Source organism: Cervus elaphus, chromosome 6 (assembly GCF_910594005.1).
Source record: "Cervus elaphus chromosome 6, mCerEla1.1, whole genome shotgun sequence".
In the NCBI taxonomy this organism is placed as follows: Eukaryota; Metazoa; Chordata; class Mammalia; order Artiodactyla; family Cervidae; genus Cervus; species Cervus elaphus.
In genome coordinates, this window is record NC_057820.1 from 15,565,148 (window position 1) to 15,591,948 (window position 26,801).

Consider the following 26,801-nt stretch of genomic DNA (forward strand, 5'->3'; position numbering starts at 1 on the left):
TATCAATGGACACTTAAGTTGCTTCCATATCTTGGCTGTTGTAAATAATGCTGCAATGAATATGGGGGTGCCTGTGTATTTTCAATTTAATATTTTTGTTTCTTTCAGAAAAATACCCAGAAATGAAATTGGATCATATGAAGGACCATTAATACTTTAACACACTATTGACTGGGGAATTTTTGCAGAAATTAACAGCCGTGGCATTAGTATATCTCTGGTCAATAATGTGTTATGTTCCACTGAAGATTATTATGGCCATGGTAAGCTGTTGGCCATGTGTTTCCTATCCAAGTAGAATGATAAAATATATTAATTAAAAATTACTTTCAAAAAGTTATTTTGAGATATAAATTTTGATGTAATTTTAAGAAATTTACATAGCTGTTTTTAACCTCAGTTTTTCTCAGTGCTTTTATTATATTTTATTTAAATTTTTATTTTGTTTTGGGGTTAATGTTAACTGGTTAATAGTTGGTTAACAATGTTGTGATAGTCAGGTGAACAGCGAAGGGCCTCATCCATAAATAGATATGTATACAGTCTCCCCCAAACTCCCCTCTAATCCAGGCTGCCATATAACATTGAGCAGAGTTCATGTGCTGTACCGTAGGTCCTTGTTGGTTATCCACTTAAAATACAGCAGTGTGTACATGTCTCTCCCAAACTCCCTAACTATCCCTTCCCCCCGCCCTTCCCCCCAGCAACCATAAATTCATTCTCTAAGTCTATGAATCTGTTTCTGTTTTGTAAGTAAGTTCATTTGTATAATTTCTTCGCAGGTGGGACCTTGAATTCTCCTCTGAGGGTTCAAGTCCATTCTAGACTCTGGAATAGGGCAGCCTTCCCTGTTTGCCTAAGTCTGAGGCATTTCCTGGCATGTGGACTTCCTAAAATCTGGGAAGTCCCTGGCAAATGAGAACTAGTTGATCTCTCTGTTCTGGGACCAGTTTTGGTAAGAGACCTTCCTTCCTTGAAAGTTGCTCAGTTGTGTCAGACTCTTGGCAACCCCATGGACTATATGGCCCATGGAATTCTCCAGGCCAGAATACTGGAGGAGGTAGCCTTTCCCTTCTCCAGGGGATCTTCCCAGCCCAGGGATCGAACCCACATCTCCCATATTGCAGGTGGATTCTTTAACAGCTGATCCACAAGGGAAGCCCAAAAGACCTTAGTACAGAAATTGGTTTTATAGTTAGCCCCCATGAATGTACTTGAGACTTAGATTTAGAAATTAAATTCCTACCTGGAAGTCCAATCTCACTGACTTAATTCCTTTATGTTCTCCAATCCCTGAGGTCTTTGCCATTTATTGTTTGGAAAACCAGGTATTGATTACCTTCATTTCCTTCAGTTTTAGTCCTGTAGCTGAATAATAATCCTTACAGAGGAAGCTGGGAATTTAGCTCTTGCCAGGCGTCCTTAAAAATCTCTTTTTAAACATCTCATTTCTTGTTTGTTAGGCAAATCTCCATCAATTGTCTTCCTCACTGCAGAGGGATTGCTCCATGTGTTAAGATCCTGGTGACCTGGAGTCTAGCTGTTTCTATTTCTTATTCTGCTTTGTTGTGTTGTCCAGTTGCTCAATCATGTCTGATTCTTTGCAACCTCGTTGACTGCAGCACATCAGGCTGCCCTGTTCTTCACCACCTCCCGGAGCTTCCTCAAATTCATGTCCGTTGAGTCAGTGATGCCATCCAACCATCTCGTCCTCTGCTGTTCCCTTCTCCTCCTGCCCTCAATCTTTCCCAGCCTCAGGGTCTTTTCCAATGAGTCGACTCTTCTCATCAGGTGGCCAAAGTATCAGAGCTTCAGCTTTAGCATCAGTCCTTCCAATGAATATTCAAGATTGATTTCTTTTAGGATTGACTGGTTTGATCTCCTTGCAGTCCAAGGGGCTCTCAAGAATCGTCTCCAACACCACAGTTTGAAGGCATCAGTTCTTTGGCACTCGGCCCTTTTTACTGTCTAGTTGTCACATCCATACATGACTACTGAAAAACCATAGCTTTGACTATATGGACCTTTGTTGGCAAAGTAATGTCTCTATTTTTTAACATGCTGTCTAGGTTTGTCATAGCTATTTTCCCAAGGAGTAAGCTTCCTTTAATTTCATGGCTTCCATCACCATCTGCAGCGATTTTGGAGCTCAAGAAAATAAAGTTTGTCACTGTTTCCTTTGCTTCCCCATTTATTTGCCATGAAGTGATGGGACCAGATGCCATGATCTTCATTTTTTGAATGTTGAGTTTTAAGCCAGCTTTTTCACTCTCCCCTTTCACCTTCATCAAGAGGCTCTTTAGTTTCTGTTCACTTTCTGTCATAAGGGTGGTGTCATCTGCATATCTGAGGTTACTGATATTTCTCCCTGTAATCTTGATTCCAGCTTGTGCTTCATCCAGCCCAGCATTTCACATGATGTACTCTGCATAGAAATTAAATAAGCAGGGTGATAATATACAGCCTTGACGTACTCCTTTCCCAATTTGGAACCAGTCCATTGTTCCATGTTTAGTTCTAACTGTTGCTGCATACAGGTTTAGCAGGAGGCAGGTCAGGCGGTCTGGTATTCCCATCTCTTTAAGAATGTTCCACAGTTTGTTGTGATCCACACAGTCAAAGGCTTTTTTAGGGTAGTCAATGAAGCAGAAGTTTTTCTGCAATTCTCTTGCTTTTCCCATGATCCAATGGATGTTGGCAATTTGATCTCTGGTTCCTCTGCCTTTTCTAAATCCAGCTTGAACATCTGGAAGTTCTTGGTTCGCATACTATTGAAGCCTTGCTTGGAGAATCTTGAGCATTAATTACTTTGCTAGCATGTGAAATGAGCACAATTGTTTGGTAGTTTGAATATTCTTTGGCACTGCCTTTCTTTGGTATTGGAATGAAAACTGACCTTTTCCAGTCCTGTGGCCACTGCTGAGTTTTCCAAATTTGCTGGCATATGGAGTGCAGCACTTTCACAGCATCATCTTTTAGGATTTGAAATAGCTCAGCTGGAATTCCATCACCTCCACTAGCTTTGTTTGTAGTGATGCTTCCTAAGGCCCACCTGACTTTACACTCCAAGACATCTGGCTCTAGGTGAGTGATCACAACATTGTGGTTATCTGGGTCATTAAGATCAGTTTTGTGTAGATCTGTGTATTCTTGCCACCTCTTCTTAATATCTTCTGCTGCTGTTAGGTCCATACTATTTCTGCCCTTTATTGTGCCCATCTTTCCATGAAATGTTCCCTTGGTATCTCTAATTTTCTTGAAGGATCTCTAGTATTTTCCATTTTGTTGTTTCCTCTATTGGTCTGCTTGGGTTTGTAAAGTCAGGACTCAGGTATAGGGCCAGATTTGTAGGTTTAGGAGCTCTAACTTACTGTTCACTCAGCAATTTTCTTCTTGGGAATTGACTTTAATTTTTTGAAAACAGCAACTTAATTTACACTGAGTGAATGCACTGATCTTAAGAGTTAGAATTTGAAGAGTTTTGACAAATGCTTACATCTACGTAATAACTCACACCTCTATCGAGATGTCAAATATTTTCATCACTACATAAATTTCCCTTAGCTGTGTGGCTCCCTCAATCATAGTTCTGATTTCTATTACCATAGAATATTTCTGTCTGTCCTAGAGCTTTATATAAATGGATTTATATACTAAACACTCTCTTTTATTTTTTTTAACATAGCATGTTTTTGAGATTTATTTATATCGTTGCATATTTCCATAGTTCATTCTCAAAGTGTGATATTCTCTTACTGAGGACTTTAAATGAAGAGTTTTGGTTTTATCCAATAAGGAATGAAATATGTTTAAGTGTTAAAAATTAGCTTGTATTAGATGATCTAATTTTAGGAAATTATTTTTTCTATGCTATATAAAATAGACTTAAAAGAACATTTTAATCATCTAAATATTACTGAAATGAGTAGGTGGCGTATTAAAGCCCTAGTAAAATATACCCCAGTGCAGTGTTGGCATCTACCACTGTCATTTGTCAAATCAAGAATGAACACCTAATAGAAGATATATTGTTTTTAACATGTTCATAGTTAACATTCTTTCTTCATTGCTGATACAGTGTGTTATTATATGAATATACCATAGTTTGCTTACCCATTCTTCCGTTGATATACTTTGAGTTGTTTCCAGTTTTCACCAATTATAAATAAAGCTGGCATAAACATTTATGTATAACTTTTTTTGATAGACAAATATTTCTATTCTCTTAGGTGACCATGAATAGAGTTGTTGAGTCATACTGTAGGTATATACTTATCTTAGAAACCACCAAATCATTTCCCAAAGTAGTTTTACCATTTAATACTCCCACAAGTAATGTAGGAGAGTTCTGATTTCTCCATATCCTACTCAGTACTTAGTGTTGTTAGTTTTTCCAATTTTAGTCAATTTTTTTTGTGAGTGTGAAATGGCATTTATGCAGTTTTAATTTGCATTTCTCTGATGACCAATTCTGTTGAATACTTTTTTTAACTTTTTAATACTTTTTAATACTGTTATTAATACTATTTTTAATACTGTTGAATACTTTTTAATGTACTTATTGACCATATATATATCTTTCTTTGTCAATGCTTGCTCAAGACTTTTGCCCATTGAGCAAATTTTTTTTTATTGTTGAGTTGTGGGATATTTTTTTAAAAATCTAAAAATTGTGACTATCAAGAGTATTTTCAGACATGTTTATCAAGAATATTCTCTTCTAGCCTGAGGCTGTCTATTCATTTTCTTAATGGTTATTTTGGAAGCTTTTGATTTTGATCACGTCTATTTTTTTTTCTCCTATTATGGTGAGTACTTTCTGTGTCCTAAGAAATCTTTGCCTGCTCTGAGAACAGAAAGCTATTTTTTCTTCTGAAAGATACATTTTATTCTAATAGCTTTATATATTTTGGCATTCATGTTTCAGTGTAAATTTACCTTGAATTAATTTTTATGTTTGCAGTGTGTGGTAGGAGTTGAAGTTCATTTTTCCCTCATTGATATCCAGTTATTAAGAGTTAACTTTTGATATCAAAACTTAGAATAAAGTAAATTAAAAGCTGGAATGCCAATTATATTGTGCTATAAAGTCATTTGGCTTGTCAATACATATTTTCCCTTGAGACAAACTTGTCTTGTAAGGTAGGTCTTTTGCCAAGACTAAAAATTAATAATCAACTGCTTCTTGCTGAAGTTGAAATTAGAACAAAGCAATATGTGCAAAATCTTGTCCAGTGGATGAAAAAGAAAACACATAAGACTTTTTTTCCCCCTAGTTTCCCTCCTAAAATGAGGGAATCTGATGTGGTCACATATGGTTTTATGATGTGTTTCAGTGAATCAATAATTGCTTGGTTTGTATCTGTTGCAAGTTGTTATCTTTTCTGTTAACGTATGGAAGAAGTTCCTTATTCATGTATGTATGCTAGTTCTAAAACATAGTGTTAAGTGGTATAAAACTCAGTCTTACTTGGTTGCAATACACAGAAACTCACCTCAAAGTTATTTAAGCAAAAAAAGGAATTTGATTCAATTATGTAATCTGAGATGCCCAAGGGTTGAGCCTGGTTAGGCCAAATATGTATTGAGAAATTTCCTTACTTAAAAAATATTTTTAACAGGTTTAAAAAAAAAAAAGATAATTAAAACAATTGTGGGAGTATTCCATTATTCTGAACTCTCTCTAGAAACCTAATATTTATAGATTAATACTCTAGATTTAGTAATCTATGACATCTATATTTAAGCACCTATATTTAACATTTAACAAACTATTAATACATGGAGACAAAAATATACTCTGACAGTCAAAGATAGGGCAAATTACTTAAATAAAATTGAGATATCTACCCCAAATAGTAATAATGCAATTTGTATCCATTTTCTAAAGAAGTACCCAATTAAAAAAAAAAAGAATCTAGATTTGTTAACTCAAATTGTCAGTATTTTCTTTCTAAATTCAAGCTGCAATCTCAGAATTAGTTTGCTGACTTTGGTTTAGTAGTCATTTATTTAGGATTTTTCTGAAAGATAAGGAAACAGACAAGAAGGGTTGTGACATTTCAAATGACCTCTGGGGTCCAGGTGGGACCCAAATGCTCCCTTGGCCTCCGAGGTTATTACCATCTTTGCTTTGCCAGTTAGAGGCACGACATGCCTTTGTGCTGTTTGCAAAAAGCTGAGCGAGTTGAAAAGCATAGATTGAGTACATTTCCAATGGTGTTTGGGTCTGCAAGCATTTGTTTTTTGAGCGCTGCCGTGTGCTGGGCCAGGGCTGCGTGGAGAGAGCGGTTTCCGCTGCGCAGACCGGCTGCCTGATGTCCTAGGTGCTGAGAGCGGCCGCCAGCGAACCCTGCTCCTTTCCATTTCGCCAGGTCCTCATTTCATCGGAAAACACGGTAGCAGCAGACGCACAGAGACTTTTTCCTCTTCTCCTTTCCCCCTTCTCCCCCCCTCCCTAGACCTCTCTGGGCTTTGACGTCACGTGTGCTCCTTTTGGTTGCCATAGCAACCCCATTCCCCAAGCCCTCTGTCCGTCTCCTCTGGTAGGTTCCACAATGGTACAGGCAGCATCGCGCTGCACAATGGTTTCCAGGCAGTGAAAGAGGGTGATTCAGCAAGCCACTCTTCGTCGTCTTCTTCTTCTTCTTTTCTTTTAAACCTCCCCTTCTCTTTTTATTTTTATGGGGGTGGTTGGTGCTTGTTCTGAGCTTACCTTTTTTCTTTCCTTTTTCGTTTTTACAGTATTCCATTTTTCTCCTCACCCCTCAATTTCTAGGGGCTTGAGTGACTTTACGCTTGGGTTTTCTTGGCAATCACCTGTCCACCATTAATTTTAAACAATTTCCCCACCTCCAAAGAATCTATTCCTTATTAGTTTGGAATGTGGTTAATGAGAGACAAGTAGGGAGGATTTCTGGGGCAAACACTGCTGGATCAGGATCGTAGTTCTCAAGCACGGAATGGTAGGTGGCTCTTTGCTCATTCTGGGTTCTAACCGGTTTTTTGGAGGGTGGTGTGATGTCTATTGATTGCTCCTGGTGGGGCGGGAGAGTGAGCATGGGAGAGCGGGGCAGAGATGGGGTGGATAGGAGATTAATGAAGTGAACTACCTCTGAGGCGAGACGCCACCAGCCTTTCCTTCTGCGCCGAGCATCTCTCCCAGGACTTGGGCGTGTTGAAACCTTTCTGTTTGGAGTGAGGGTTGGCAGAGGGTGGGAGGGAGCATTTTTATTGTGACCAGGGGTTTTTTAGACCAATGCAGAGCTGCAAAAAGGAAGAGAAAATTAGAGAGAGAGTGAACCAGCTGTGCCTGTTGGAAGTGCTTGCCTCAGTCCCATATTTAAGAAATGCTGTGGGTTCCATAAAACATTAAAAAAATCACCTCTTTAAGTTATGCATTTATGTTTGCTTCATGAGATGTTGTGCTTAAAGAGATATTTGGGGACATATTTACATATTTTAGTTAGGGAATGGTATTTTTTATATTGTAGTTGTAAAACTAACAGCATCACTCTTGCAGAGAGACCCAAGGCTAAATCTGAGCTGGGGAGAGGAACATAGAATGGGCAGTGGGGAGGGTCAGGTTAAAGATAAGAGGAAACATTGGCACTGCAGTCGTACAGGTAAAGGGTCCCTTTAAGAAAGTGATCTAGTCAACAGCAGGCAGCATTTTTTTCTTTATGGCATGGTTCCCAGGTACTCTGTACTGGGATACCGTGTCCCCTAGAAATGTCAGAGCTCATTTGGGAGAAAAAGATCTATCATCAGAAAGGACCAGGGCAGTATATTTAGCAGAACTGATGTCTTTGTGCCTGCAGCAAAATAAATGTGATTTATTGGAAAATCTTCAAGTAAATCAAGACGAGAGCCATTTCAAGAAAATTACATGCATATTTCTCCCCCCCGCTTCATTTAAATCTAGAGACTGAGTTTCTGCTTTCACCCCCTTAAATGCATAAATTCCTAGGGTACTGCAATTTAACCACAGCAAAAGAATGGCTTATCCCATGACAGTTGGCGCTGAAGCAGTCACAAGCTTGTTTACATGGGCCGTCTTTGCTGCAGAAATCCACAGCGTCTGTCCAGCCGCCCTCCCTGCCGTGGTGTGTTGACAGTAACTTTTATGAAAGGACCCGACAGAGGCAGGCTAAGTCCTATGGGACAGGCCACAGTTTAGACGGAAGGAAATTGGGTCTAAGTGCACCAGGCATTGCCAGTCCGAGGTCTGATTTCTCCCTCTGCCCCTCGTCTGCCGGTTGTCAGACCCCGGAAGATCTCACAGAATGCTGATGCATGTGTTAAAATGGTTGCAGGAAGGGCCATGACTCTCAGAGAGGCTTCTGTAAATTTTCTGCCTTAGGTGAGTGTGTTGTACATCTAGACAGTGATGCTCACGCTCATGGATGAGCTCGCCAGCTTCCGACTCCACTTTGGAGCCATCGGATTATAGGGGTCAGACAGTTTGGATGTAGCAGTTTTGCTTTCTGTGGTATGTACTCCTTCCACTACCTTGATCTCAATCTTAAAATTGAAACAAAATACTAAGTTAGCTTATTTGATCACACAAGCACACTGGATTTCCTCGTGCTGACAACGGAACTGGAAAATCCAATGACAAAGGTGGTATGACCTTAGATATTAAAAGAGTCTTCTTGCTTCCTCATTTGCGCATCACTCCCTCTCGCTGTTGCAAGGTGTCTTTAATCCGACAGTCTCCTGGTGTTATAAAATCTTCACAGTGTGGGTGAAAAGACTCTTGATGATGAGACAGTAAGAAATGATACGTCCAGTGGGAAAGACCAGGTGCTGCCTCCAGCTTCCTGCTTGTCTGCCCCAGAACAGCATCTGCTGTGGGGAGGAGCGTGTTTGCCAGGCTGGAAGGGGATGTTCATGAACGGATCCCAGAGGGACCAAGTGTGTTTTTGCTGTCATTGTCTGGTATGTCTGCAGCTATTAGTGTTTAATGGTTTCATAGTGTGTGGTCAATATTTTTCAAGGCTGAAATGAACTGAGAATGAATGGTGGATGCCCTAAAATTACAGGAAAATTCATAGGATTTCCCTTGTTAGTATAGCCTATAGGAATATCATAAGCAAAGGGAATCTGCCTAATTTTTAAGTGATGTGATAAAGCCTCCCATATTTAAAGGGAGGGCTTTGTGTGTGTGTGTGTGTGTGTGTGACTTTATGTAAGTGAATCTTAGTGTAATAGTCTTTGAATACAGATGATAAGGGAAAGAAGGCAAGTTGGGTTTCTCTTGTTAAGCAGGAGGGCAGATGCTCTGCCTTCCTGATCTAGTTCTGGCCGCAGGTCCTATTTGTAGCTATAAGACTTTACATGGGATTGGTGTGCCCAAATCAAATGATTGCTTAGTTGCTAGTGAGAATAATGAACTCAAGGCAAGAGAGACTTGCTTCACTTAGAATAAGAAGTGATAAATTGACATTTTAAATTCTTTCTCTATTGCCCCTGTTTTGTCTTGTAGTCTCTTTTATGCTTCTGGTTGGACATTGCAGCCCTTATGCTAAAAGAGGGACAAAGTGTCCAAGGATGACACAAAAGGGATACAGTGCCTTATTTGCCACAGGCTGAGGGCTTCCTTCCTACCATACTTGCATCTCTTACAGCTTCTTCCAAGGATCACGGACTTGTGGGAAAAGTTGGGCCCATAGACTACAGGAGGAGATGCTTATTGATAAAGAACAGAATCCATTTGCTTCTTTAGCATATGAGAGATGTTTATTGCATTGCATAAGTCTGAAATGAGACACTGCTGCTGATTCAGATACAAGATCATGCTGCATATTGATTGAAAATTTAATTTGGATCTGGAGCCTGGATTTTCAGAAATGTACCTATCTGTACATATTTTCATAGCAGACTTGTAAGGGTTTTGACGAAAGATATTTTAGTTTGAGTACATTTTATCCTTATAAGAAAATCAAGGCAAAGAGGGAAAAGTGGAAAGCCTGTATGTTTCAGGTTCTGTTTCCCCCCACTATTTAATGAAAGAGAACTCCATTTCTTAATTGTGAATCTTGGTAGAAACTCTAAATGGAGACTTCAGGTGATATTTGAAAATTCTTAAATTGAAAGAAACATTTTTTAGTTTGAAAAGTGGACTGTAAGTTTCTAATTATTTTTGATAAAGGATTTTCCAGTTGAATTGACATTTTACATTTATAACAAGCCTTTCTCACTGATCTTATCCCTGGTGACTGTGAGATGTGAAACTCATAGGCTTATAGAACTAATGCTCCTAGGGATGGAAATTAAATTTTGAGTGGAAAAAGAAAGAACTGAAGTTTCCTTAGAAGCATTCCTAACCCATAGTTGCTCTAAAACCTCACATGGCACACAGGTATAAAATGAAATTCTCCTCCAGGGCAATTAGGCATTTGCAGAGTGGCCTGCATGATAGTAAACAAGACTTCTGCTACATTGTGTGTGTGTGTGTGTGTGTGTGTGTATGTGTGTGTGTGTGCGTGTAAGCATGAAAACACACACATAACCCAGTACTGCCTTGCCTTCATAGATGTAAAACTGCCTCCTGGGTTTTGGATGCTAACCTGCCTGGGTGCTCCACGTGCTTCAGGAAAATGAGTTTCTTAAAGTAATCATCTTCTTCTCATACATTGGAAATAGGATCTGAAAGCCCAGATAGTGAAGTCAGGCTGGTGTGTCTGTTATTTGGCAATGTTCATTCAGCGTCTGTGCTTCCTCTGTCATAGCACTTATCCTGCGGCACAGTAATTGCCTCTTCCTGGGCTTCATCTATTCGCTACTCAGTTATAATCTCTGTCAGGCACTGACTGTGTCTGCCTGGTGCATAGTAGGGGCACAATCAACATTCCATGAATGAAGGTATCCCATGCACAGTTATCTAAGTAGTGTGGGTGATAGAGTTTGGGAAACTGTAACATAGTTTCTGGGCTTCCCTGGTGGCTCAGATGGTAAAGCATCTGCCTGCCATGCAGGGGACCCGGGTTCGAGCCCTGGGTCAGGAAGATCCCTTGGAGAAGGGAATGGCTACCAATTCCAGTATTCTCCCTTGGGAAATAACACATGCATCATGGACTCTCAAAGGGTCGGACATGACTAACTAACACACACACATACAACACAGCTTCTGCCATTAGGGAGCTTATAGTCATTTAGGGAGATGAAGTTAAATAACAAATGTGGTATATGATCAAGTGTCCCTATTCAACAAATGCAATAGGGATTCACAGGAGAAAGAAATTCACCCCTTCTGAAATGGTGGTAGGCCACGTTGGGATGGGGAGGGCAGGAAGATGTGGTGGGGAAGAAGTCTAATAACAGTTGTAAGCACTTGGCCTGGAAGGGAGCTCTTGCTTGGAACAACTGTGTATATGCTCAGTCGTGTCTGACTTTTTGCAATCCCATGGGCTGTAGTTCACCAGGCTCCTCTGTCCATGGGATTTTCCAGGCAAGAATATTGGAATGGGTTGCCATTTCCTCCTCCAGGGGTTCTTCCTGATTCAGGGACTTAACCTGCATCTCCTGCATTGGCAGGTGGGTTCCTTACCACTGAGCCACCAGGGAAGCCCTAGAACATGGAAAATTGGCACAGTCCTGGATATTTTTTCCAATATAATGTCAAAAAGTAACAGTAACAGACTGAAGTTACAAACCTACTTTTGTAACTGAATCAGATTATGGAAAAATATACATACAGGTCTCTTTCTAGCTTTACACCAACTTCAGTTTTTAACATTTTAATTTATTTTTTGCCTTCTTTATTAAATAATTTTTGTTGGAGTATGGTTGCTCAAATTCAGTTTAGTTTCATTTTATTTCACATAGTTCAGAAAATTTTCCAACTTCTCCTTTATTGATGACGCTGTAATGCATTTTTCCATATGAACCCATTGTTCTTGTATGAGGAGCAGACTGTGCAAACATGTAACAGGGAGCTTATAGTCAAAGCTGAATAGGGTGCCTCCTATCACAAACTCAAATCCATGTCAACCAAAGTAACAATTACTAATTGGGCTTATGTTCATATTTTAAAATATACAAAATAAAATAAAATATCCAGCTACTCTGGTGCTGGCAACACCAAAGTTCTAGTGTTTGATAAATTTGAACAGGGTGAACTACCTTGAGATTTTATTCCCTCCCCTCATGTCCTCACTACCCATCCCCCAATGTCTTTGTTAGTCTTTTGATTTTCCTAAATGCAGGTGAAATTCCCACTGAAATGTTAAAATCAAACTTGACTGTGATTTTGCTTTGATTTTAGGCTAGTGTGAGAAACACCAACGGCAACACCATCTCAGATCTCTGTTATGGCAACTCAGGCAAGAAGCTGTTGAATTAGACCCATTTCCTGTAGATGAGAAACCATACAAGCAGTGGTGAGTTGCGAACTTAAAAACATTCCTTAGCAGGAAACATGTGATCTATATAACAATTTCAATGTTGCATAGGATTTAGTGTGTGGATCTGAAGAAATACTGCTCCCAAATCCTGTCAACTAAAGAGGTGAAAATCAATGTTTAACTGATGGTGTGGTGCTATTAATACCACGTGAAGGAGCTTGAGGTCTTTAGGTGCATAAGTGCGTCATATAGCACCATGATGTTACCACCCTGGATGATACTAGTCTAAGTAAGACGGTTGCAGTGAGCAATTTCCTGTGGCTGCGTAACAGTTGGGTATTTACATAACAGTATTTTTCGGTGGCATTTATTATCTGCAACATAATTCTACATTTTACTGCTTTATCTTCTCTAGTAGAATACTGGTTCTGAGCTAAATTCTAACACTTAATTCCTTTCAGGAACATATATGCTTGTATATGGGGCTTCCCAGGTGGTGTTGGCAGTAAAGAACCCACCCACCTGCTAATGCAGGAGACCCAAGAGATGCTGAAGACACAGGAGACGCTGGTTCAATCTCTGGGTCGGGAAGCTCCCCTGGAGGTGGGCATAGCAACCCACTCTAGTATTCTTGCCTGGAGAATCCCATGGACAGAGGAGCCTGGTGGGCTACAGTCCATATAGGGTGGCAAAGAGTCAGACACGAGTGAAGCGACTTAGCATACACACAGCATGCATGTACATAGATATGTGTGTAAGATATATGTGATATATATTTACATAGCATTTAGCTCTTTAGACATAAGGGAAGAGAAACCACATCATAGTTTTATAAAACTTGATTTGTGGACATTTTAGCCTACAAATTCTTTGCTTAATAAAGACAGTATTAAAAATAGATCCTAGTTGGAATCATTTTAAAATCTTATTTTATAAAAATGTCAGTTCACATAGGGAAAATATATATTTTAATCAAATACTTGATGCTTCATAGTTGCCAATGTCAATAATCAATAGACTCCAGCAGAGATGAACCAGGTATAATCTGTCAAACAACGTCTCTGAGAAATAGATTATGACAGTGATGCTTGTAAGACTCCAAAAGAAGCTGTTTTGAACTAGTGATCGATATCTCTCTTTCATTTGTTTAGTGGCTTATATAACTCTGGGTATATAGGTTGCCCTATGAATCAATGCATAACCCATAACTGTGGAGGATTGATGAAATTAACCTTGTACTTATTTCACATCATGATTCTCATTACAGTCTGATTATGATTACACTGAGGAAGCAGATATAATAGTCATCACTATGCTGTACTTAATCAATATGTGTTAAATGAATGTTTGTTATGAATGAGAAACATATGTAATTGCCAGTAATCAACCATTTGATTTCAAACAAGGGTGACTTTTTATGGCTGAACTTAATCTTTTGAGTTATGGGTCACTCCTAGGGATGTCAAAAATATGTATTGCCCCCTCTTAAACATGTATTCATTAAGCAAACATTTACTGAGAATCTGTAGTATAGATATCATCCTTCGCACTTGGGATAGATGAAAAAGACAGCACCTGCTTTAAAGGAGCTGTGTTTAAAGTATGTGACACTTATGATAAACTGTGTCATTAAAAAAGGGAGTGATTTCTAAGGAGTGGGGTACTTATCCACTGCTATTAAATGGGTAGCCATCCAGTGCTGAAGGAAGTGCCGCAGAGGAGAGTCTAAGACAGATGGGATGGGGGCTTGGTAGGGAAGGCTTCCCAGAGGGAATGAGATTTTAGCTGAATGTTAAGGACAATAAGAGGTTAGCTAGAAGAAGGGGAATAGTGAGAACATTTTTCAAGGGCCTAGAGACTTGAGCGAGCATGATTGATGGGGGGAACTAGATGTCATTTACTGTGCTGGGGCATAAATGGGGGTGGTGAAGATAAAGCTGAAGAAAGGTAGAGGAGATATAGCATGAAAGGGTTTTTAAGGCAAAGCTAAGGAGTTTGTATTTTATTCCAGAATAAAGAACCTCTGAAAGATTTTAAGTAGAATGATGTGATGAAACTTATTTTTTAGAAAATACCATGTACCTAGAAGAGTGCATAAAACAAATTCAGTTTAAAGAATAATTACAGAGCAAACCTTGTATAACCACCAAGTAGACTCCCAGTAAGCCCTTTGTGCTCCTTTAAGACCACATGCTTTTCCTTCCCTGCTAGAGGAAACCACTACTCTGCCTTTTGTCACTGATTCCCTTGCCTTTCTTTGTAGGGTTTCAGTCTTGTAATCATGGTGAAAGAAAGTGACAGTTGCTCAGTCGTGTCTGAGCAACTTTGCGACCCCATGGACTATAGCCCACCAGGTTCCTCTGTCCATGGAATTCTTTGGGCAAGAATGCTAGAGTGGGTTGCCATTCCCTTCTCAAAGGTATCTTCCTGACCCAGGGATTGAACCTGGGTCTCCTGCATTGCAGGCAGATTCTTCACTGTCTGAGCCACCAGGGAAGCCATGGTATATATATATATTCTTAATCACTTGATTTATGAAACACTCTAGTGAAAGTGAAAGTTGCTCAGTTGTGTCCAACTTTTTGCGATCCCATGGACTATACAGTCCTTGGAATTGTCCAGGCCAGAATACTGGTAGCTGATCCCTTCTCCAGCAGATCTTCCCAACCCAGGAATTGAACTGGGGTCTCCTGCATTGCAGATGGATTCTTTACCAACTGAGCCATCAGGGAAGCCTGTGAAGCACTATAAGACTCATGTTAATGTATGTAGTTTATTCAAGTCACTTATGTAGTATTTTACTCTGTGAATACATCAGAGTTTACTTATCCATTTCACCATGGAGAGACATTTGGATTGTTTCTATATTACTTATGTGTGTCTGTGTGAGTGTGTTGTTGTTGTTCAGTCACTAAGTCATGTCCAACTATTTGTAACCCTATGAACTGCAGCATGCCAGGCTTCCCTGTCCTTCACTATCTCCTGGAGTTTGCTTAACTTCATGTCCATTGTGTCCATGATGCTATCTAACCATCTCATCCTCTGTCATTTTCTTCTCCTTTTGCCTTCAGTCTTTCCCAGCAACAGGGTCTTTTCCAATGAGTCAGCTCTTTTCATCAGGTGGCCAAAGTATTGGAGCTTCAGCTTCAGCATCAGTCCTTCCAATGAATACTCAGGGTTGATTTCCTTCTGTCAGTCCAAAAGGAAGTCAACCCTGATTATTAACCTGATAAATTTTAAATAAGTACATATATTTATATATAATAACATTAAGTATACATATGGTACTTTATGCATATATATTATTGCTCATAGATTCTATAGTACATGTATAAGAACTTCCTAGGATACATATCAAGGAAAGGAACTCTTGATTTTTGGGGTATGTGCACATTGTTTTTCTAAATATTGCCAAATATTTTCCTCAATTGATTGCATGAATTTACATTCCCATCAGCAGTATATAAGAAGCTCTATATTCTCACCAACGCTTCATTTTTAAGTTCTCAGAATTTGCTGATCAGGTGGATACCTAATTGTACTCATGGAAGTAGTAGTTTGCATTTGCTGACTACTAAGGAGGAATAATTTTTAAAAAATTTTTATTGGCCATTTGATCTTCTATTGTGAAGTGCCTGCTCAAGTCTTTATGAGACTAGTCTTTCAGAATGACAACTAGCACTTATGGAGTTCTTGCTGTGTAATAAGCACTGTGCTAAGCACTTTACAAACATTTAATCTTCCTATCATCCCTATGATGTATGGATAAGGAAACTCAGGTTTAGAGAGGTTAAATAACTTGCTAGCAATCGCATAACTAAGAAGCAGAGGATTTAGCATTTAAGCCCAGGTCTTTCTGACTCCAGAGTTCTTCCGTTTCTTTCTTTTTTTTTAATTTATTTTTTTATTTTTATTTATTTATTTTTGGTTGTTCTGGATCTTCATTGCCGCGAGTTGCTTCAGTTTCTCCGGCTGTGGTGAGCGGGGGCTGCTCCCTAGTTGTGTTACGTGGGTTTCTCATGGGAGCGGTCTTCTCTTGTTGCGCAGCACAGGCTCTAGGTACCCGGGCTTCAGGCGTTGCAGTATGTGGGCTCAGTAGTTGAGGCTGGTGGGCTGGAAGGTGAGGGCTCAGCAGTCGTGGCGCGCGGGCTTACTTCCTTCACGCATGTGGGATTTTCCAGGATCGGGGACTGACCTTCTGCATGGCAGGCGGATTCTTTACCACGGAGCCACCAAGTAGTTTCTTGAATCATGTTTGAAAGGGGTTTAGATTAGAGCCAGGGGACTCACCAGCTACTATTGCAGGAGCTCAGCTAAAAAACAATAAGGGCATAAACCAAAAAATCGTCAGTAGGACATAAGTGCAAATTAACTGGACCTAGTAATGAATGTCCTAGGTGAAGAAGAGGGAGGATTTCAAAAGTCTCAAATTTTCAGACCTGCTGGCTAGGTAGCTTTAAAGTTAGTAATACAAAGTATATTTAAATATATTCCAGGTCTTGTGGTAGGCTTTTAGAATATATTTTATGGTTGCACTATTCAGTGAGAGATGAATTTAATTCCTAGGATTATAAAGTTTAGGGTTTAAAGAGACCACAGTGTTTATTTGGGTCAACTCTTTACTGTTTTAAAATGTGACACCTAGTGTGAAAAGAAGTTAAGTGTCTTATTCAAGACCACATGTTACTGTCAGATTAAGAATAGACACCTGGATGACAAAGAATGCAAAGAAATAGCAATGTTTTTAATTTTTTTTAAATTAATAAGTTAAAATAAATTGACCTAATTTATCTCCTAAACATTTCTCACATCAGTTCCCTTTGAAATAAATTTATTGCTAACAGCCCAAATTAGGCCCTCATCGTCACTGTGAGCAGTTTTATTTAAAGTAGTCTAGCATATTATCTTCTTGCTCATGATTCTACCGATGAAACCTCCAGATTCAATGTGCAGTTATTACTGAGTAACCACCCAGCTTACTTAGATATGCTCCATTGTCTATGTAATAAATTCCCTTCTACTTAAAATATACCATACTCCCATCTACCTCCAATTTAGCAGTGAGTATCTCTCCAGTTACCTGGGGACACCAACGTGCTTCAATTTCATCACACACTAAAGTGTTTCTTCTGGAATTTGCTTCATACTGTCTCTTCTGCCTGTATTCACCCTCTCCATCCTTTACTAAGTTACTGGCCATCTTTTAAGACCTTTGGAATTCAAAGAATGGTCTGGGGACCAACAGCTCTGACATTTTCTGGAGCTTGATTAGAATCACAGCATCTTAAGTCCCTTCTAGATCTACTGATTCAGAATTTTCCCCACAAGATTCTCAGGTGATTTAGTGTTCAAGAGGCGCTGCTTAGACTCACATTAGACTTCATCAGATGTTATCTCCTTCCAGAAACCCTTCCTGAATCTTTCTATAAGGTGTTCTTTCCTGGTGTTCTCACCTCAGCCTGTGCATGTCTATCTCACTCCATTTTGGTATTCAGTTGCTCAGTCGCGTCCTCCTCTTTGTGACCCCATGAACAGCAGCACGCCAGGCTTCCCTGTCCTTCACTATCTCCCAGAGTTTGGTCAAACTCATGTCTGTTGAGTTGGTAGTGTCATCCAACCATCTCATCCTCTGTCTCCCCCTTCTCTTCCTGCCTTCAATCTTCCCTAGCATCAGGGTTTTTTCCAATGAGTTGGCTCTTCCCATCAGGTGGCCAAAGTATTGGAGCTTCTCACTGCATTACTACAGTGTTTTATTAGCTGTTTATATGTCTACTTCTCCACCTTAGTTCAGTTCAGTCGCTCAGTCGTGTCCGACTCTTTGCGACCCCATGAATCGCAGCTTGCCAGGCCTCCCTGTCCATCACCAACTCCTGGAGTTTACTCAAACTCCTGTCCATCAAGTCAGTGATGCCATCCAGCCATCTCATCCTCTGTCATCTCCTTCTCCTCCTGCCCCCAATCCCTCCCAGCATCAGAGTCTTTTCCAGTGAGTCAACTCTTCACATGAGGTGGCCAAAGTATTGGAGTTTCAGCTTCAGCATCAGTCCTTCCAATGAAGACCCAGGACTGATCTCCTTTAGGATGGACTGGCTGGATTTCCTTGCAGTCCAAGGGACTCTGAAGAGTCTTCTCCAACACCACAGTTCAAAAGCATCAATTTTTTGGCGCTCAGCTTTCTTCACAACCTTAGCCTGTGAGTAATTTGAGCCAGATCGAATTACCTTCGACTTGTCTATACCTACCACAGTGTCTGGTACTTGTTAGTACTGCATGAATATATGTTGACTGGTTGTTAAAACAAAGAAGGTTGTTAGGCTGCTTTCTCGATTGTATAATTTCCTAATTGTATCCAGAGGTACACTTTTTGATGCATTTTTTGGTGATATAGTTATTTTTCTACAAAGTCCCTTTGGCTATGTTTTTTTCTCCTTGTTATTTTCTTTCTCCTTCCTCTGTTTCTTTTTCTTTCTTTCTATTTGTATATCTATCCATATCCATATATATATGTGTATATATATATAGAGAGAGAGAGCTTCTCTTCCCAGGTGGCTCAGTGGTAAAGAATCCGCCTGCATTGCAGGAGATGCAGGAGACGCTGTGTTGATCCATGGATTGGGAAGATCCCCTAGAGGAGGGCATAGCAACCACTCCAGTATTTTTGCCTGGTGAGCCCCATGGACAGAGGAGCCTGGCAGGCTGCAGCCCACCAAAGAGTCGTACATGACCAAAGCTACTGAGCGTGCATGCACCATGTATATATATATTTCTCTGTTACTTTGTGTCATGATTTAAGGAGCCAGAATGTCCTCTGGTTCTCAGTTCTCTTGTTTCTGACCCTGATATAATGTGTGAGATTCCCAGTTACTCCTTTGGTTGAAGACTGTTCATATTACAATAGAAATCTTATGAGAATTCCCTGGTGGTCCAGTGGTTAGGACTTGGTGTTTTCACTGCTGGGGTCTGGAGAACTAGTTGGAGAACTAAGATCCCACAATCTATGCTGTGAGGCCCCCCAAAATATTATGAGGTAAAGTGGTTGGATAACTAACCTGATAAACTAACTTCAGTTAAAGTATGAATTGACTTTAATGGATTTTGAATAGAGATAACATCCATGGTTGGTTAAATGTCTTACTGCATTAACATAGGAGACTAAGGAAATGGAATATACAGGAAAAGTTGTTACAGAAGAGGGAATTAAGAGTGGTCTGAAAGAGAGGGCTTTGTAAGGGGTTTAGCATATTATTTTAAAATTTTCATTATATTATTTCTGGAAAAGGAAGAGAACTTGATGTTAGATTCTCACTGCAGCTTTGTCATGAATTAATACCTGTTGGGGCAAGTCTTAACCTAGTTGAGTTTCAGTTGTGTATGAGGGAGTTGTGATAGGTGATGTTTAACTTTCTTTTTGACTATAAAAGTTATATGGGTTAAATTGTACAGATTGAATTAAAGCATAGATTAATGCCCCTAAGGCCAGTCCAAGTGGAGTACCTTGATGAGGTTGGCCTTGCTCAGTGAAGGGACTTCATAGGCATAACAAGCAGCATCAAGGGCAGCTGAAAAGGAAGAATAGGCCAGATAGAGATTTAGAGAATCTTGAAGATAGACTCGCCTATGCCCAGTTTTGCTTTGACCCGCCCCCTTTTATTATTTTTGGCTTAATTCTACCCCTTCTCACTCTAAATCTAGGGATAAAGCATTTTAATTATAGGAAGTCACCTCTAATTATTGAGATTTTATTATCCATAAGGAAGTTAGCTTATGTATACACAACCAAACTGACTGCATCTGTTTTCCTAATTTGTATCTTTCTTTATCTTAAAATTATCCTCTGATATTGAAGGATTAGTGTGCATAAATGTTTGTTCATTTCTTTATGAGAAGATTCTTTAAAACTTTGTCTTTAAAATCATGGTTTCTAAGCTGTATTTGGGATGTACAAACACATCAGATAAGACTACTGGCCTCTTAATCACCTTAGAAATCATATCAATATGACACATTTACTTGAAGGTTAATAATTTCAGTGGACAGATTACTGTGGTAGAATTTTTGATGAATGAAGTAGACACATCTCCTTCTTTTCCCTCCCTCCTTCCTTTTTTCCTTCCTGTTTCCCTTCCTCTCTCCATCCCATCCTCTCTTCCCCTCCTTCCTTCCTTCTTTCCTTTCTCTCTCAAGTATTTATTGGCTGCCTCCTCTGTGCGAGGTGCTGCAGCGTCAATAATAAATTCATCTCACATGTAGGATGGATAGTTGTTTTAACAGAGGACAAGTTCGGGGAACAGTGCAATTACAAACCACTCAGCTAATCACTCAGACATTCTTGACTGGGCCTCCACAGAAACACATGAGTTCCTGCTCTCTAAGGTAGCCATTCTCAAACTTTGTGGCCTCAGGATTCCTTTATACACTCGACAATCTTTGAGAAACCCGAAGAAGTTTTGTTCATGTGCGTTATATCCATTGGTATTTGCCTGCGTGCCCAGTCACTCAGTCGTGTCTGACTCTTTGCGACCCCATGGACTGTAGCCAGCCAGGCTCCTCTGTCCATGGGATTTCTCAGGCAAGAATATTTGGGGTAGGTTGCCATTTCTTTCCCCAAGGGATCTTCCCGACCCAGAGATTGAACCCACATCTTCTGTGGCTCCTGCATTGGCAGGTGGATTCTTTACCGCTGCACCATCTGGGAAGCCTCCCCCAACCATTGGTATTTACAGTATCAGAAATTAAGATATCAGTTTGAAATAGGTAATTAAAAATTAACAGCAAACTGTTAGATATGTTAAATAAAAATAATGTATCTTTTAATGAAAACTGCCTTTTACAAACCAAAAATGTGAGTGACAAGCTTGGTATTGCATTTTTGTATATCTGTTTAATGACTGGCTTAATGGAAGACAGCTGAATTCTCCTATCTACCTATGCCTTCAATCTGCTGTTATATCACACACCATGTAGTCTCTGGAGGACTGTATTACAAATCTGAGAGAAAAATGAGAATGAAATGGCAAACTGTGTCTTAATATTATTTGGAGTTAGTTTTGACCTCAGGGGCCCCTCTGAAAAAGTCTTGAGGACCTTCAGGATATCTATATATAATGCTTTCCTAGAGTAGCAACCCACTCCAGTGTTCTTGCCTGGAAAATCCCATGGACAGAGAAGCCTGGCAGGCTACAATCCATGGGGCCGCAAAGAGTTGGACATGACTGTGTGACTGAACACATGTATGATACTTGGAGAGCTGCTTTTTTAAAAAAGTATTTATTTATTTACATTTGGCTGTGCTGCATCTTCATTGCCGCATGCAGGCTTTCTCTAGTTGCTGTGACTGGGGGCTTTCTATTGAGGTGGCTTCTCTTGTTGCAGAGCCCAAGCTCTAGGGTGTGTGGGCTTCAGTAGATGTAGAACATGGGCCCAATAGTTGCGGCTCAGGGGCTCTAGAGTGTCGGCTCAGTAGTTACCATACACCAGCTTAGTTGCCCACACAGCATATGGAATCTTCCCAGACCAGGGATTGAACCCGTGTCCCCTGCATTGGCACGCATATCCTTAAACACTGAACCACCACGGAAGTCTGGAGAACCACTTCTAAAAAGCATCTATTGTATGCAGTGAATTAACGTCTCTTTTATGACCTAGAATGGCATCATTCGTGGAGACACAGAGGCTATAGTGTATTTGGTCATTCAAAGGAGAAACTCAGAGATGAGAAATTCTGTAAGATTGTAACCTCTGTAAAGGCAGAGATCTGTGTCTCTTGTTTCACCTATTAGCTGTCACAGGGCCCAACCCCTTGTTGACTCTGTGAATCTCAGTGATGGAACATTCTAAGATAGATATATACCTTTATAAGTCACAGTAGCCCCAGGTAGAATTCAGTGAGTGCAACAAATAAAGGTTAAATGGGTATTGCGGAGTTGGAGGGAGCAGCCGTTTTTAACTAAAGTGTTGTTAGAAGGGATTCACTAGGAGATGGCATCAGAGTGGAACTGGGAAGGTAATTTTAGCAGTCAGCGTTGGAGTTAGAAAGGTTACTTCTAGAAGAGGGAATAGAATGAGTAAAGAGAAGAGTAGGCTTGGGGTTCTTAAGTTTAGGCTTGTGTGGAGAGGCACAGAGGGGATTGCAGTCAGAGATATGGCTGGGGAAAAGCTTGGGGCCAGATTAAGGGAGGTTGTGAATTTGGGTCTGTTTCCCATAGGAAAGGAGAGCTACTGCTGTTTTCTGAGCAGAGTGAAGAAAAGGAGTCTGGCAGCAAGACTGAGAGTGGTTTGAGGAGGAGAGAGGATGGGGGTGAGCTGAGCTGTTACAGGGAGGGAAGGAGAATTGAAGAGGTGGTGAGAATGGGTAGGGAAGGACCCAGTAGATAGAGAAGGTGCCCACATTCAGATAATTTGGAGTAAGAAGGGCTTCCATCAGTAAGGAAGGGGAATGCCAGGTTCCTTTTGATGTCATTGTAGACACAGCCACAGTGTTACTAAGCAGTTATTAAAAGGTCTTTGGGCTTTGGTTTCTCCATATATAAAAATGCAGAAATGGATTGCTTGTCTATCTGTGTTACCAGAGTCCATGGAAGCATTAGTGAACTCCTTGACAGAAAAGTGCTCCGCTAATCTAAGCCATCAATAATAAAAATGAGAAGGTTTGCCAGGTGCTTTTGCTCCTCTGTTGAAGGCTTGCTATGCAAATATGAAAGATTGCCTGGAACTATTGTCATTGTTAATAATAGTAAAGTCGTTACCATGAAATGCCTACACAGCAAACTGATTCTCTGTCAATTCCAAAGTGAGACGACGAAGCCAGGCATTGAAGTCCATTCTATTTTGTTGATTATGAATCTTGCTTATTGTAAACTATTTTCCTGGTTAGGGGAGACATCCTTTTAAGAGCATTTGAATTTCATTGTGTCTCATTATCTCCATCACTCTATTCTGGTCAGGTTTCTTATCACTATCAGGAGCCTCATTATCCTGAATTTTCTCTATGCACATAGAGGTGTACAACATTTGATGTGCCTGGTACTTGCATCTGTGCTCTTGTTAATTGTGGCTACTTCCATTAATTTAACACTTAGCTGTATAGCATGGTGCTCAAGCATGTAAACTCCAAAGTTAAGCCATCTGGTTTTAAACCCAAATTCTATTACCTCATGTGAGTGATCCTGGTTAAATCACATAATCTCTTAAGCTTCAGTTTTCTTATCTGTAAAATGGTTCTATTAATAATAATGCTACTGATCTCATATGGTTATTGTAAGGGTAATGTACGTAAAATACATGAAGTGCTCAGGAACTACCGGATTTTGTTTTGGTTTTGGTCAAATTTATTACTATTATCATCAACATGTCTTCTTTCTTAATCAGGTTCTTGTTGTATGTTTTGTTAATCATTATTTGTTTAGTGAGTTAATTTGTGACAACACAATTGATCATCAACCTTTTCTTTACTGAGAATAACATTCTGAAGAATGCCCCAAATCTTAATTCTATATATATATTATATATGTATAATATATAAATAGATTCATATTGGGCTTTCTTTTGCCTAGAAAATCAGGTGTGTTTAATTGTGCAGTGACTAAAGAGATCTGATGACTTGTTCTAATCACCTGACTGGTATTATTTCTCATGGCACACTGTTGTCTTCCTACACAATCTTTCTATAAAAAAAATTGTTAACTGTCCTCCTCCTTAACTCTTGTATCTTATTCATTCTGTTCCCAAGATCTGTAACAGTATGCTTCTGTCCTTGCTGCACATCGTGTCTCTCGGGACTTCTAAAGGCACCTTCCCACATGAGCTCACATCCATTGAGATGCATTTGAAACAAACACCAGACCCTTGGTTCATACTGTTGAGGCTCAGTGAGCTGTTTGGGCTACCACGAAACCTGTGCTCTGCTCACCAAACCAGGGCTTATTTTTATAATTTGCTTAAATAATTCAAGAGTTATAGGACTACTGTGGTCCTGCTCAGCACCCAATCAGTTGTTATCCATTACAACTGATGCTTATCAGTTCTCCTCTTGTCATAGTTGTGTAGATTGAATATTCATCCACTATCTCTCTCTAGATTGCCTCTTAACTTCTATGGGACAGGAAATGCATGAAGGTAGTGGTCTTGCTTCCTATGAAAAGTTGATCCTTATTCACTAATAGTGAATCTATTCAAATTGTAGAGGATAGAATGAAAATGACTACTGAAAATAGCTGCTATTAGAGGTGGGAAGATGATTGAGTAGTAAGGCAAATCAGAATAAATTAGCATTTAATCAGTTCCTTCTTTTATGATTCCAACATTGAGTATCTATCTTAATCGTTTTGGCTCAGAAATTGTTCAGATGGATATACTAGGAAGGAGTTTTCTTTTTGAAAATTGTGATGCTTAATCTGATATTGTTGTTGTTCAGTCACTAAATTGTATCTGACTGTGATTCCATGGACTGTACATCAGTGAAATTTATTTATTTATTTATTTTTTCATTTATTTTTATTAGTTGGAGGCTAATTACTTTACAATATTGTAGTGGGTTTTGTCATACATTGACATGAATCAGCCATGGTTTTACATGTATTCCCCATCCCGATCCCCCCTCCCACCTCCCTCTCTACCCGCTCCCTCTGGGTCTTGCCAGTGCACCAGGCCCAAGCACTTGTCTCATGCATCCAACCTAGGCTGGTGATCTGTTTCACCCTTGATAATATACATGTTTCGATGCTGTTCTCTCGAAACATCCCACCCTCGCCTTCTCCCACAGAGTCCAAAAGTCTGTTCTGTACATCTGTGTCTCTTTTTCTGTTTTGCGTATAGGGTTATCATTACCATCTTTCTAAATTCCATATATATGTGTTAGTATGCTGTAATGTTCTTTATCTTTCTGGCTTACTTCACTCTGTATAATGGGCTCCAGTTTCATCCATCTCATTAGAACTGATTCAAATGAATTCTTTTTAATGGCTGAGTAATATTCCATGGTGTATATGTACCACAGCTTCCTTATCCATTCGTCTGCTGATGGGCATCTATTTAAATTTAGCATCTCAGCTTTCCCCACCTTTCAGTATGAGGTGCACTTACTTTAGCCATCTGCCAGTTGTGTGATCTTGCCCATGTAACCTCTTGGTTTTCTCGTTTGTAAAATAGGAACAATAAATGCATCTGTCCCGTAAGATAGTTTTAAGAATTTTGCTTAATTTTCACAAGAGATATAAGGTATTCTGTAAGAGATTTAAAGTTATTAGAACAAAGCCTGGCACAGTAGCTGTTAGCAATTATTATTACCCATCTGAAATAACATGGTGGTTTAGAACTTAATTCTGGAATCAGACTTGCTGGACTTGCGTCCCAACCCTGTCACTTACTGCTTGGCTAATTTTCAGTTCAGTTCAGTTTAGTCGCTCAGTCGTGTCTGACTCTTTGTGACCCCACGGACTGCAGCACGCCAGGCCTCTCTGTCCATCACCAACTCCCAGAGTTTACTCAAACTCATGTGCATTGAGTCGATAAATCCATTCAACCATCTCGTCCTCTGTCATCCCCTTCTCCTCCTGCCTTCAGTCTTTCCCAGCATCAGGGTCTTTTCCAATGAGTCAGCTCTTTGCATCAGGTGGCCAAAGTCTTGGAGCTTCAGTTTCAGCATCAGTCCTTCCAGTGAATATTCAGGACTGATTTCCTGTAGGATGGACTGGTTGGATCTCCTTGCAGTCCAAGGGACTCTCAAGAGTCTTCTCCAACACCACAGTTCAAAAGAGTCAATTCTTTGGTGCTCAGCTGTTTTCATAGCCCAACTCTCACGTCTATACATGACTACTGGAAAAACCATAGCTTTGACTAGACGGACTTTGTTGGCAAAGTAATGTTTCTGCTTTTTTTTTCCCAAGGAGCAAACATCTTTTAATTTCATGGGTGCAGTCACCATTAGCAGTGATTTTGGAGCCCCCAAAATAAAGTTAATTTTGTTTAATTCTTGACTCCTCTATAACCTCTCTGAGTCTCTGTTTCATTTATAATGGGACAGTGGTAGCATCTACACAAGATTCATGGGAGGAATAGACAGAAATCACATTGCATCTTTCATTGAATATTAGACATCATTTTTGTAATTCTTATGACACATGCATTATATAGCAGTTATAATAGTAAATGCTCATAGAGCACTTACTCTGAGCCAGGCAACATCTTAAGTGCACCACATGTATTATCTCATTTATTCTTCGCAATACCTTAGAGTGAGGTAGGCACTATGACTGTGCTCCTTTTACAGATGAATAAATTGCGGCACAGAGAGATCAAGCAACCCATAGTTGTTGATGTTCAAGATCCCATAGTTGTTGATGGTGGAGCACAATCTGAGCACTATGCATCCCACTTTATTGCCTCTTTACTTATGACAGTAAAGAAACAAGTCGACTACAGTGTCTGGAGAGTGAAATTACACTGTTAGGCTAACGA

At 39.8% G+C, this 26,801-nt stretch overlaps 1 protein-coding gene and 1 non-coding gene across 10 annotated transcripts in view; both read left to right on the top strand.

Moving 5' to 3' along the window:
- The window catches only part of MAPK10 (mitogen-activated protein kinase 10), a 593,150-nt gene that overhangs the window by 237,240 nt on the left and 329,109 nt on the right, over window positions 1–26,801 (top strand). For 6 of the 9 annotated variants that reach the window (XM_043906265.1, XM_043906267.1, XM_043906259.1 and 3 more), the window contains exons 1-2: window positions 6,381–6,965; window positions 12,269–12,383. The gene's annotated coding sequence lies outside the window, so the exon portion shown is untranslated. Of the gene's footprint in view, window positions 1–6,380; window positions 6,966–8,472; window positions 8,492–8,884; window positions 8,941–12,268; window positions 12,384–26,801 lie in introns of those variants that run through there. The other 3 variants (XM_043906264.1, XM_043906262.1, XM_043906261.1) reach the window with 3 other exon arrangements.
- On the top strand, window positions 10,938–11,010 carry TRNAG-GCC. Its single transcript has one exon. It is a non-coding gene; the product is annotated as a tRNA-Gly (tRNA).